The following is a 14,421-nucleotide window of genomic DNA, read 5'->3' as shown; positions in this document are numbered from 1 at the left end:
AGCTCCAAATACCCTTAAAAGGAATCTATTTTATGCAAACGCATAATGAGACGTCCCACTTCCCATCCACAGGCCCCCAGAGGTCACACAATGGTGCTGTCCCTCTGTTTATGGTATTCAAAATGCTGTCACTACAACCATGGGTGTAACTATATATGAATCTGACCCTGTGGCTGCTGGAGGGCCCAGGAGTCCCAGATGAGGTACTAATTTATAAGCAATTTTAAATATATGTTTATGAAAATGTCTTGTTCCCAGTTTTTAGGGAGGACTCCAAAATGGGGGCCCTGTCATTTCTAGCTAAGCCACTGACTACAATATTTTAAAGACTGTTTGCAGAATCTTTTAGAAGAATCACAAAGATGTCTGCATCTGTGTCATTTAAGATCTGTTTGATCTTTTTAAATGACTTTGCAGGGCCCTCAATGGGAACCAGTTGGACACTGATATGTTTGGGCAGGCCCTAAAATAACTGGGATCTGTAACCTTTGAAAAATTCTTCCAGCTGATACACCTTCATCCTGCAGTCAAAATATTAGCATTACTATTAGGGGTCATGTAAACTGCATTTTAGGTACAGTGTGCAGGTGGAGACCTAGGTATTGGGTGCACTTCTGTGTAAATTGTATGTATTGATATAAGTTCTCAGCGCTCAGCCTAAGTGCATGCTTCTTGTATGGCTAGACTATATATTACTGTAAATATATACTGTAAACATTTATATTTATATTTCACTGCCAAAGAATCTTTTAGTAATGATGGGCGAATTTATTCACCAGGTGCGAATTTGCAGTGAAAATTTGCAGGCGTCACGATTTCACCGCCGGCATCAAAGTTTTTTTGACGCCGGCGACGGGTCCAATTCGCAAAATTCGTGGCGAAGCAGGACAAATTCGCCCATCACTATCTTTTCGCACTGCTTCATAGTTTACTCCACCATTCAGCTGCCTGTGAATGCTGTTAATATATTATAAAAATAGAACATTTTAAACAAGGAATATGTTTTACCTGCAACTTACTTGCTGTTTTCAAGATTAAAACTCCCAAACTTGGTCTCTTAATGTTTTTAAAAATTAGTGGTGAGCACAATTTTCCCTTGTTTGTTATAGTTTATACAGGAGCAGTGACCAGCTCCATGTTGTAGCTCCCACCCTTTCCAACTATAGTCAGGTGATCGCACTGGTGGACAATAAAAGGGCAGCCAAGTTTGGGAGTTTTAACCTTGAAAGCAGCAAGTAAGTTGCGGGTGAAACTTAGTCCCTCTGTCTTAAATATATTGTTAATGGGTTGAGTGCAGAGGACCTCTTGATTTGTGTATATAAATATATATATATATCATGCATTTTCCAACTTGTAATAGACAACTGCCCTTTTGTACCTATTTCCTTAGGACAGGGTACGAAGTGCAAAAAAACTTGTAGCTTTGCAACTTTTTGTTTGCACTTTGCTCTGTGCCCTTCAGGCAGTTAATGAGGCATATAATGTGTTAATCCATGTACTCCATGTACTTATACAGCACATACTGTAGTTATAGCATTTATAGTGCTAACACTGTATAGTTAGCCGTGAATTTACGCAGGTTCTTCTATAATAAGATTACACCATATTCTAAATTTTGTGTCTAACCTGGCTAAATGTTATCCCAGGAACAGATTTTGATGACTATTATAAGTGAATGATTTTTTAAAGCTTACAATCAGAGGTTTATAAGTCAGACAGGGCTTTTATAGCATGTTAAAACTTTTATGCCTATAATTGACAGGTCCCCACATTTAATTGCCATTAAGTTGGATTTGTAGATTTCACTGTCTACAGAAGGCACTAGGACTTAAAATACCAATAACATAAAAAGATATCCCTATAAAGTTTTCTAACCTTGCTCTAGTGCCCTCATTGATGAAAGTGTAAAATGAAACCTACTTGCAGGAATGGGTGTCTCAGTGGAGCAGAGTTAGAGGTAAAGTTTCTGGGAGGCCAGCTGGAAATCCTGTGCATAGAGAGAGTAGCAAAAAAAGAGTAGCAAAAAATCCTGTCGGATCGCGGCCACATCTGTTCGCTGATGCGGTCCCACGATCCGACCGCCCATTCACTGTCAGGGAGCCGGGAGCCCCCTCTGGGGAGTAGTCCGGATCTAGGAGGAAGCCCCTCAGGAGGGATCAGGATCGTGGTATCCAGGGATTAAGCAGAAAGGGTAATCGGGTTCAGGCTACAGGTCACAAGGCAGGCAGAAAATAATCAAAGTCCAAAGTCCAGGCAGGGGGTCAATAGCAGGCAGAGTATCAGCGAAGTCCAGGTCCAGGCAAGGGGTCACAACAAGGAATCAGGCAGATATAAGTAGGGAAAACAGCAAGGGAACCCAGGAAACTCTCAGGGAACAGAATCCTATTTTCGGGCGCCATCTTGACGTCTCAGGCGTCCTTTTATGTTTGAATTTGGCGCCCTTGCGCCAGCATCAGCGCGCCTGCGACCGTCGCGCCGCGCTGACGTCACGGCGCCGGCGTCGGAACCCACGTGGGTTGACTGGGCGCCGCCATCTTGAATTCTTCGCCGCCGGGAGCGGACGCGACTCCTCGCGCTCCCGGCGGTCTTGACAGTACCCCCCCCCTCACGGGGGGCCTCAGGACCACCGGGACTTGGTTTCTGGGGAAACTTGGAGTGGAAGTCTCTTACCAAACGAGGAGCATGCACATCACGATGTCCCTCCCAAGAGCATTCTTCGGGGCCAAAGCCCTTCCAATGGATGAGGTACTGAAGGGACCCTCTGGAGATTCTGGAATCAAGGATTCTCTCCACCTCGAATTCTTGTTGACCCTCCACAGAGACAGCAGGAGGAGGAGATTGGACACCAGAGAAACGGTTGGAGACGGTGGGCTTCACCAGGGAGACGTGGAACACGTTGGGGATTCTCATCTCTGGTGGGAGTTGAAGTCTGATGGCTACAGGGTTAATTATCTCCAAGATGGGGAACGGACCCAGGAACTTCGGACCCAACTTGGGAGATGGCACCTTCAAGCGAATATTCCTGGAAGAGAGCCAGACATTATCACCCACCTTGTAGGGAGGAGAGGGCCTTCTACGGCGATCCGCGAAAGTCTTGTGGACTAGAGCACACTTCTCCAGATTAGACTTGGTTGCGGCCCAAATAGCAAGCATATGGGCTGTCAGATCATCTGCAGCCGGGACGTCCGACAACACGAAGTCCTGAGGAAAGGCTTGAGGGTGCTGTCCATACACCACCATAAATGGAGACCTTCCTGTGGAGGAATGACATGCATTATTATGAGCAAACTCTGCCCACGGGAGGAGGTCAGACCAATCGTCCTGGCAAAGAGACACGTGGTTCCTCAGGAACTGTTCTAAGGCTTGGTTCACACGTTCAGCTGCCCCATTCGTCTGCGGGTGGTAGGCAGATGAAAATTTAAGTGTTATTCCCAAGTCTTTACATAGAGAACGCCAGAACTTGGCGGTAAACTGGGTGCCTCTGTCGGAGACAATCTCCACCGGGAAACCATGCAGGCGGAAGATGTACTTAATAAAGAGTTGGGATAATTCCACCGCAGAGGGTAACTTCTTCAAAGGGATGAAATGGGCCATTTTGCTGAAGCGGTCAATGACAACCCAGATCACAGTATTCCCACCGGAGGGAGGAAGTTCGACAATAAAGTCCATAGAGAGGTGCGTCCACGGACGAGAGGGAACCGGCAAAGGCTGTAACAACCCGCTGGGGCGGGAATGGCTAGGCTTAGAAGTGGCACAGACATTACAAGCAGCCACAAAGTCCTTTACATCCTTGCGGATATCAGGCCACCAGACTAGGCGCCTCAAGAGTTCAAGGGTCTTGGCCGGACCAGGATGTCCAGCTTGTCTGGAGCAGTGGGTTTGTTGCAGGATGGCCAGGCGAAGTTCTGGAGGGACGAAGGCCATGCCAATCGGAGTATCTTGAGGAGCCGAGGACTGCCCAGCCAGAATCTGGTCGGCAAATTGGGGATACAGAGAGGCAATGATCTTGACTGGTGGAATGATTGGCTCCTGCCTCTCAGGGTCACGATCCACCGGAGTGAAGCTACGAGACAAGGCATCGGCTTTCAGATTCTTGGAACCTGGGCGATAAGTCAAAACAAAGTTAAAACGGGAAAAGAAAAGGGCCCACCTGGCTTGTCTGGGATTTAGCCTCTTGAGGGACTGTATAAACTCCAGATTCTTGTGATCTGTGAAAATCTGGACAGGAATTTCAGAGCCCTCCAGGAGGTGACGCCATTCTTCAAGGGCAAGCTTGACTGCTAAGAGTTCTCGATTTCCGACATCATAGTTCTGCTCTGCGGATGAGAACTTCTTGGAGAAAAACGCACAGGGGTGCAATTTTCCATCAGTGGAGTGTCTCTGAGACAGGATAGCTCCGGCTCCGACTTCAGAAGCATCGACTTCGATGCAGAAGGGTAGTGCAGGATTGGGATGTCGGAGAACAGGAGCGGACGTGAAGGCCTCTTTCAAGGACTGAAAGGCTTCTATGGCGGATTGAGGCCACAGGCTGGGTTTACCCCCTTTCCGGATGAGGGCCAGGATAGGTGCAATGCGGGAAGAGAACCCCCGGATGAACTGTCGATAATAATTAGCAAATCCGATGAACCTCTGGATTGCCTTGGTACTCAGTGGGAGAGGCCACTCCTGGATGGCCGACACCTTCACGGGGTCCATCTCAAATCCCTCTGGAGAGATAATGTATCCTAGGAAGGGGATCTTGGATACCTCGAAGACACACTTCTCCAACTTGGCGAAGAGAGAGTTCTTCCTCAGACGAGAGAGTACCTCCTTCACCTGGGAGCGATGACTTTCAAGATCCTTGGAAAAGATCAGGATGTCGTCCAAGTATACGACTACGAACCTTCCTAGGAGATCTCGGAACACATCATTAACAAACTCCTGGAAGACGGCAGGGGCATTGCATAGGCCGAAGGGCATAACGAGATATTCATAGTGCCCATCCCGAGTGTTGAATGCCGTCTTCCATTCGTCACCCTCCCGGATGCGAATGAGGTTGTAGGCCCCCCGGAGATCCAACTTGGAGAAAATCTTTGCCCCTTTCAGCTGGTCAAAGAGCTCGGCAATCAGGGGCAGGGGGTACCTGTTCTTCACGGTGATCTTATTCAGACCCCGATAGTCTATACAAGGCCGAAGGCCTCCGTCCTTCTTCTCCACAAAGAAGAACCCAGCCCCTGCAGGAGAGGTAGAAGGGCGGATAAACCCCCGCTGGAGATTTTCTTGGATGTACTCCTTCATAGCGGTAGTCTCTGCAGGAGAGAGAGGGTAGGTGCGCCCTCTGGGGGCATAGCTCCTGGCAGGAGTTCAACCGGACAATCGTAGGAGCGATGTGGGGGAAGGAACTCTGCCGACTTTTTACAAAACACATCGGAAAATCCCTTGTAAGTGGAGGGCAAAGTCTTTAATTCCGCAGAGGAGACATTCACCTTCTCGAGGGGTTTTGACGGAAGGCAATGTTGCAGGCAAAATAAACTCCAACGAGAGATCTGCCCAGTGGACCAGTCTATGGTGGGGTTATGCAGACGTAACCACGGAAGACCCAATATTACTGGAGTAGAAGGACAGGGGATGATGAAGAATGAAAGTTTTTCTTGATGCAGCGCCCCAACTTGTACAGATAGTTCCGCCGTGAACTTTGTGACGAATTCAAACTCCAGGGGTTTGTCATCTATGGCGGTAATTCGCAGGGGTGAAGATAATGGAAGCAGGGGAATCTTCATGCGTTCGGCAAAAAAGGCATCCATGAAATTGCCATCCGCTCCGGAGTCGAGGAAGGCCCTTTCGAAGATAGACTTACTTGCCAGGTGAATCTGCAAAGGAAGAAGAAGTCTGCGTGAACTTTCTTGATACTTCTCCTGAGGACCTCGAGTGATGCCCCCTACATGAGAAACCTGAGACATACCTCGGGGTACAAAACTCTTGGCTTTGGCAGGACAGGCGTTGGCAAAATGGGAATGCCCACCACAGTATAAACAGAGACCTGCCATACGTCTTCGGAGTCTTTCCTGCTCGGAGAGGCGAGTCTTTCCTACTTGCATAGGTTCCTCCAAGGGGGACGTCGACCCATGAGTCACAGGAACAGCGGGTGTTTGCAGAATCGGCCTTTGAAAGCGAGGGGCCAACAAGGGAGAAAATCGTCTGCTGCGCTCTCTCTCCACCTGGTGCTCTCTGAGACGAGTGTCCACTTTAATGGATAGAGCGATCAGCCCTTCCAGGGTGTCAGGAGTCTCTCTGGAGACGAGATCATCTTTGATGCGGATGGATAGGCCTTGGTAGTATACAGCCTTGTAAGCGTCATCACACCAGGAAGTCTCCGCCATCAGTGTTCGGAAGTCTATAGCATAGTCATTGACACTGCGGCTTCCCTGCCGGAGCTGCAAGAGACGGGCAGGGGCGTTCGTAACCCGACCTGGAGCATCAAAGATTAAACGAAAAGCTTGGAGAAAGTCTTTAACATCAAAAGTCAGCGGGGAATTCTTCTCCCAAAGAGACGTTGCCCACTCCAGTGGCTTGCCTTCCAATCGAGACATCACATACCCCACCTTGGAACGCTCACTTGGAAACTGTGTGGGTTGGAACTCAAATTGAATTTGGCATTGCGTGGCAAACCCCCTGCAGGCTTGTGGGTCCCCACTGAAGCGAGGGGGAGGTGGAATGCGAGGCTCACCTGTCGGGTAGCTTGCGTTCGTAGGGGCTGCCGCCATGGGGGGATCTCCAGTAGGTGGAGCAGTGGAAGGCTCAGAAGGCACTTGAGCTAGCAGGACATCGAGTGCTTGCCCAATGCGAACCTGCTGGTTTTCGTAGTCCTCCATGCGGGATGCCAGTCCGCGGAGCGCTCGTCCGACATGAGGTGTGGCTTCCTCAGAAGGATCCATGGCCCGAAAATAATGTCAGGGAGCCGGGAGCCCCCTCTGGGGAGTAGTCCGGATCTAGGAGGAAGCCCCTCAGGAGGGATCAGGATCGTGGTATCCAGGGATTAAGCAGAAAGGGTAATCGGGTTCAGGCTACAGGTCACAAGGCAGGCAGAAAATAATCAAAGTCCAAAGTCCAGGCAGGGGGTCAATAGCAGGCAGAGTATCAGCGAAGTCCAGGTCCAGGCAAGGGGTCACAACAAGGAATCAGGCAGATATAAGTAGGGAAAACAGCAAGGGAACCCAGGAAACTCTCAGGGAACAGAATCCTATTTTCGGGCGCCATCTGGACGTCTCAGGCGTCCTTTTATGTTTGAATTTGGCGCCCTTGCGCCAGCGCCAGCGCGCCTGCGACCGTCGCGCCGCGCTGACGTCACGGCGCCGGCGTCGGAACCCACGTGGGTTGACTGGGCGCCGCCATCTTGAATTCTTCGCCGCCGGGAGCGGACGCGACTCCTCGCGCTCCCGGCGGTCTTGACATTCACATTAGTTAGGATCCGATCGTTGGGCCCTAGGGCCCACGATCGGATCAGCCCAATATTGCCCACCTCACGGTGGGCATATCGGAGAGAGATCCGCTCATTGGGACATCGCCAAACGAGCGGATCTCTCTGTGTATGGCCACCTATAGAGATATTCTTCAGAATCTGTTTTCTGCTGTGTATCCAGTGCTTGAATGGCTGCCCCAATGGCTACACAGCAGCTTGTTTATATAAACTATAGTAGTCTTTCAGGAGCAAACACACCAGCGTACCAATACAGGGCACCAGCGCATTATACTGTCATTCCTTTTAAACACTTTCATTTTTTGCTGTTACTGTTCCTTTTAGCTGGTCAAACGTGTGGAGACAAAAGCTGCAAGGCACACATCAGCCAAGCCCGGACTGGCAATCTGTGGGTTCTGGCAAATGCCAGAGCAGAGGGGCTGCTGTAAGTTGCCATAGACAGGCACTATTTAGTGGGCTGGTGAGGTGCTGTTTGGGCCTCTGTGTAGCTGAAATGCCAGGGCCTATTTTGAATCTCAGTCCTAAGGAGGCACCCATTAGGATTTGATTGTAGGTACTGAGGTCGAATGGTCGGATCAGCCCAGTTTCACAAACCTGGTTGGTGGACAAATTGTTTAAAGATCCATTTGTATGGGAATTTCACCTATAAACAGATCTAACTGTGGGCCAGATTCAATTCAGTGAGAAAAAGTTATTCCATGGTTTATCACGAGATTCAATTCAAGGAGAAAAATATGTTTCTCCTAATTCACTTCCAGTTTTTCCCATAAACTTCAATGGAGTTATCACGTAATACTCTGGGAGATACGTTTTTCTGAATTGCATCTAAAATTGAATCTCACCCATGACTTTTCACGTGATAACCCTTTTTCTCACTGAATTGCATCTGGCCTTATGTATGACCAGCTTTAGTCAGTTGTAGCACTGTTGTCTTGTCATAGCTGTTGTATTAGCACAAAGCAGTTACGGCTATAAGTACTTCGGCAGTAAGGGTTAGAGATTAATGACTCCAGAGACTGCCTGGCTGAGAGGTGGAACTAATGCCAAGAACACCACGAGAATTGAAAATTGTCTTATTGCATATTGCACCATTTTTAGAAACTGTTTCACCGTGGTCTTAAATGAATGCTAATTTGTAATTAGAAACTGTTTTATAGGAGAAGAAAAGGCATATTTAATTGGGGGTGCCAAAAGTTAGGCACCCCCAAGTGATTATATATACTCACGTGACACCCCGGGCCGGTGCTCCTATTAGCAGAAAACTGCATCGGCCTGGGGGTTCTTCCAGTGAAAGGAGCATTCTACTTCCTGCTTCTTCTACTTTCTTCAAATTTCCCTGGGCAGACACATGCTTAGTAGAAGAAACAGCCAACTTCTTGGTTAAAGTTTGTTTTTTTGCACTACTGCACATGCTCAACCCGCATGAAGAAAGAAGAGGCTGGAAGTTCATTGCTTCCTGGTGCTTGCCTAAAGAACCAGTGCAGTTTTCTCCAGATGACAGTACTGCCCTGGGGTGTCAGGTAAGTAAATACAATCACTTGGGGTGCCTAACTTTTGGCACACCCAATTAAAGAGCCCATTTCCGTCTCATTTAAAAACCAATTACCCAACATGTACTTTTATTATACTTTGAGTAGAATAATAGTAAACCACTCCGTATTGATACACCTCAGCAGTGTAACATTTGGGAGCTGGCAAATATAGCCCAAATATACTTCCACAAACCCATGAACCACAATCAGGAAAGCTTCTAATATCTGCACACTGCAACAATGTGAATCGGCACCATAGTTTCTAAGTTAGCCATCGCATTAAGGTTTAGACATCAAGAAACCCAATGGATTTATGCTAGCTTTGTCTTACCATCAGACACAAACTATTGTCTTACCGTTACAGATAAAATCAAATCAGATAAAATAAAGAATTGTTTGTTAAAATGACGTTTGATGTATTTCAGAAAATTTGGGGACTAATTTACAAATAATAGATTCCATACCAATACTACAAATTTTTCAATGATACATGACTGGTATTAATCTTTGTACTCTGTTCTGTATTATGAATATGAAATATGGGATTGAATATAATTATATATTTACAAAATCACCATATGTCACCTCTTGTGTGTGATATCGTTAACACTTATACACTGTTCAATTTCTTGCTCAATTTCCCCTGGTTTAGTAACTCATAAACTGTTGCTGTGATGGGTGATTGGATTGTGAAAGCTTTGCCCATAATACTACATGCTGTATGTTTATTTTGTCTTGTAAATATGGCTCATCATAGTGGTATAGGTTAGAATAGGCGTGTAGGGTAAAACATGTATAGAAAATAGTTTTGTTTGGATTATTCATAATATTATATATTGTCCTGTCTCACTGTGTCCATTCACAATGATACATTTCTGTACAGCAGTATACCAGCAACTAAAGCAATCAGGGAGTGCAACAATATAAGAGATTTCATGTAATTTTGTGATTTTTCAATATACTAGCCAGTATTAGGAATATCTGCAGAACACAGGGAGGCAAATCAGGAAGTAGCAGGCAGGCCAAATGTCCACATGCAGAAGATCTGTGAAGAGAAGACGTGGCAGAACAAGGTTGTCGGTATAAGAGGACTGAAACTCAAACATCTAGAACAAAGAATAACTGGAACTGGTGTGTAAGAACACAGCTATTTGCAAAATTAATCTGGCAGTGAGTCAAGGATTTAGAGAAATAAGCCAAAGTCATCCACTTCATGCCAGGAAGGGGCTGGGTGGCTGGTACCATCGTATGCACCAGCACCTAGGCAATTACTACATTCCAGCTGCTGCCAGTGTTTGCTTTATTCCTGACACTTTCATTAAGCTCAAAAATAAAGTCTGCTTGCGTAACAGTTTCTATCATAATTGGCTATATTTCAATCAGAAATTGTCTGGTATAGCCTGGTTCCCTGATTTATCCTCCCCTCTCTTTTTAAAGCGGAACCAATTTATTGAATGTTAATTCTCACTGTACATACTGTAGAAGGGAAGTCATCATGATCTTAGACAGAGTCGGACTGGCCCACTGGGATAACAGGAAAACTCCCAGTGGGCCCTCTTGTTTCTAAACATTTGGCTATTTCATGGTCATTCCCTATTTCTTTATGGGGGAAAATGCTTAATAATGGGAAAAAATTGTAAGTATATATAAAAGACTAGGAGAATAAAGAGGTTGAGTGAGTAGAGGAGGAATAATAGTTTGGAAAGGTCCACTGTCTTAGGTTTTCTGGTGGGCTCAGTTTTAGGTTTTCTGGTGGGCCCCTGGCATCCCCGTCCAACACTGATCTTAGAATTCTAAATACAGATGCTCACACGAGTATATGTCTACTTTTCCTTTAACCTGCCAGACGAACAGACACAGAGCTTCACAATTTGCATTTGTGGTCCATTTAAACTATCTGTTTGGCCAGTCATCCTAAGGTACACAACAATGCTAATGGGCCAAAACAAAACCAGGCTGATGACCTAATATGGTACATGTTTTAGATCATGAAATGAATTTGAAATGCAAAGAACACACTCTTCCTAAAGCTGAGAGGTCACCAACAAGTCTATGCACATGAGAAGACAAAATCAAAGTGCCAATGCAGTCCTTGTCCAATGGGATTTTTAAACCAATTGATAGATACCTGCCAGATTTTCAGCAGATATGTGTCTGGGATGCAATTGAGTAGGGGGCCATACACGGGCTGACAGACTTTGTCTGTCAGCAGCTTATTGGCCAGTGAATGAGGCCCCATCGGCTTTCCCGACTGATATCTGGCTAAAAATTAATTGATGTGGTCCTCCATCCATGCTTTCTTAAATTGTGCACAGTGCAACAGTGTGACCAAAGGACAAAGCTTCACACATCCCCACACTGGGAAAAGATTCAGTATTAAGCAATTTTTTACATGTGAATCTACATATGTCATCTATTTAATCAAATGCCCATGTGGACTAGGATATGTGGGAGAAACAACCCAGAAAGTGAAAGACAGAATCTCAAAACATAAATCAACCATAAGATGCGAAGACCTGGAACTCCCTATACCTGCACACTTCCATACAGCAAAACATACACCAAGTCAGCTGAGATTTCAGATTATTGATGGTGTCCCCAAATTAAGAAGAGGGGGCGATCGGTTAAAAGTCCTCAAAAGAAAAGAAATGTACTGGATAAATAAATTGGGTACGCTTTGGCCGAAGGGCCTTAATAGGGAATATACACCTATGTGCTTTATTTAAGTTATAATACCCTTTCTATTCCACCTAGGTCAGACAACACCTTCTTTTGTTCTGATTGGTTTTAACCTTTTACTGTATGTTTACAATTTTCTGAACATGATTTTTGTCTTTTAAGGTTATCAACATTTATGAAGAATGGGTACATGATCCCGGACTACATCGAGGAGATTCCATTTGATTCCATTTGGAACCATCCTCTCCGGGTAAAAGGTACTGCAGTCTCTATAACCTTATATATTGTTTTACTTTTATCACTAAGTGTCACTATTAAATTTCTGTCTTATAAGTACAACTAAATACCTAGTATGGAATTGGACTGACAAGACACACGGAAAATGCATAACGCTTGGACTTTACTGGACTTTCATGATGTCCTCACTTGATGGGTTAAACTTAATTGGGGGTGGGTCCTGATATTGTGCACTCCCCCAGTGTGGGGGATAAATGTTTGTATTACACACTATCAGGCAGGCTTGAGAAAGGGCAAGACAAGGCCCGAAACGTTGCCTGTTACTGACCAACTGTAATAAATTTTTCAAACAAGAGGTGCTGCAGTTTTTCCTGTTTTGCTGTATAATTGGCCTATGGCAAGGGCCTATACACTGCTTTGCACTCTGCCCGAAAGGAACCTATACGAGGTGGTTGAAGCACACACACCTGTATACTCCATCCATGCTTTCTTGACCTTGTGATTCGATTTTTGAATTGAATCAGTTCAATATCACCTACTCAAGGTAGTCTAGAGGGGCTGAACCTGATTGTGTATGTTTAGCTTCAGTTATGCAACTGGAAACAACGTAAAAAGTAGTAGATGTTATGTTAACTATTTAAAAGGACACTTTGTAGGTGACGGAGCATTTAAGGCTAGTTTTCACCAACAGCTTTGAGATCATGGGGTTAAGGTTAATTTTTCTAGACAAAACCACAGATAGTAATAGACTAATCCACAAACTTTTCCCAGAAAGAAAGCCGATGCTTTGTGTTAAAGAAGTCAAAGAAAGGAGACATTTTGTTCAGCTGCAATAAAGAATGCTAAATATTAAATTAGGCTGCCGTCAGACTTGTACAATGAATTTGTGAAAAGTTTATATATGTACTTGAAACAGCACTTAACTGAAAGACACATACATTTGCTTTCTTCTTTTTTCTGAGATGTGACATTTGAAAAGGCAGGTAAGGAGATTAGCATTTGGCAATAAGCTGCTAAGCTCCATTTCAAACTCTGTTTAAAAGCTCAAATCTCAGGGACATGTGCCAATAATCAGACTGGGAAAGAGCTGGAAGCTGCTGAAAACATTTTAATGAAATCTTGCCAGTCTGCTTCTCTGGTGTGAAGTAGCCTGAATTAAAACCTCAAAACCATAAGAGAACATACTATTCAAGTGTCTGCTGAATTTTTAATTCTTCAAGGAGGTGATCCTGGAAAAAACAGGGAAGCAATGAATTGTTAATTTGATTTAAAAACTATTTCGTAATAAAGTTGTTTTTCTGTGATATTTAGAACATGTTGTTTTCCATGTCTAGTATGTATCTATTGTACAGGGCTACTGAATCAACTCACAGCAACAGCACTGTGACATAAAATCTATTGCATATCATTCCATATCTTCCTTATGGTCCTTCTGGTTTGGAGGTTGGCAACCCAGACCATGGCCTGTCCCTACTGGGCTGCAGCGATTTATAAGCTGCACCTATGCAAGAACCAGTTGATTGTAGCAGTGGCGTCAGCAGCAGGGGAAACAATCAGAAATCAAGAGGATCAGCCAGCACTGTGGATACATTTTTATATTTACATTTGACTCCACAGGTCTCCTGTACTGTGTAGATAAGTACACACATTAGAGTACATGTTAGTTGGGCCTTTAGAATGCACATTGCTTTAACTAATAATAAAGCTATATGCATGCTACAAAGAGAGTAGCTGTCTGGTTCTACTTTTAAGTTCCCCTGCTTATATAAAAACAATAACTGACTGCAGGTATCTGAAGCTCGTCAGGAATGTTCTGCAAGGCCCAATGTTTCAAGCAGAAATGTGAAAAATATAAGAAAACAGAAAACCCATTATCCAGAAAGCTCCAAATTACGGGAAGGCTATCTACCATAGATTACATTTTAATGAATTAGTTCAAATTTTTAAAAACTATTTTCTTTGTAGTAAGAATAATAATAAAACAGTACATTGTACTGGATCCTAACTAATATATAATTAATCCTTATTGGAGGCAAATTAATCGTATTTGGGTTTAATTAATGTTTAAATGATTATTTCATTATTTTTATGGTACAGAGGCCCAAATTATGGAAAGACCACTGGAAAACCCAAGGTCCCAATCACTCAAGATAACAGGTCCCATACCTGTATGAAAAAGCTTTTTCTAGGGATCAAGGTGGGCAAGGTGGGCATGGCCCCTCTAAAAGCTCCCCCTGGTATGGATTTTTAATGTAGGCAGACCAATTCTAAGTTTTGAATCAGAGCACACATCCTCCAGAGCAGAAATATATTACCCATGGAAGGGGACTTAAACAATTTTCGTTTGCATAAATTTTTTCCAAAGGCTTTATCCTGTGTCGTTGGTTACTTAACTTGATTCTCTTATATAGCTTTACGTTTGGGAATGTTCCTTAGGGAATAATCCCAAATCTCATATCTAGAAAGAGTATTATATTTTTTTTCTACCTGTCTTTTCCAATACTTTGTCCCTTTAAA

Source organism: Xenopus laevis, chromosome 1S, assembly GCF_017654675.1.
Source record: "Xenopus laevis strain J_2021 chromosome 1S, Xenopus_laevis_v10.1, whole genome shotgun sequence".
NCBI lineage: Eukaryota > Metazoa > Chordata > Amphibia > Anura > Pipidae > Xenopus > Xenopus laevis.
This window is presented reverse-complemented; position numbering follows the sequence as displayed.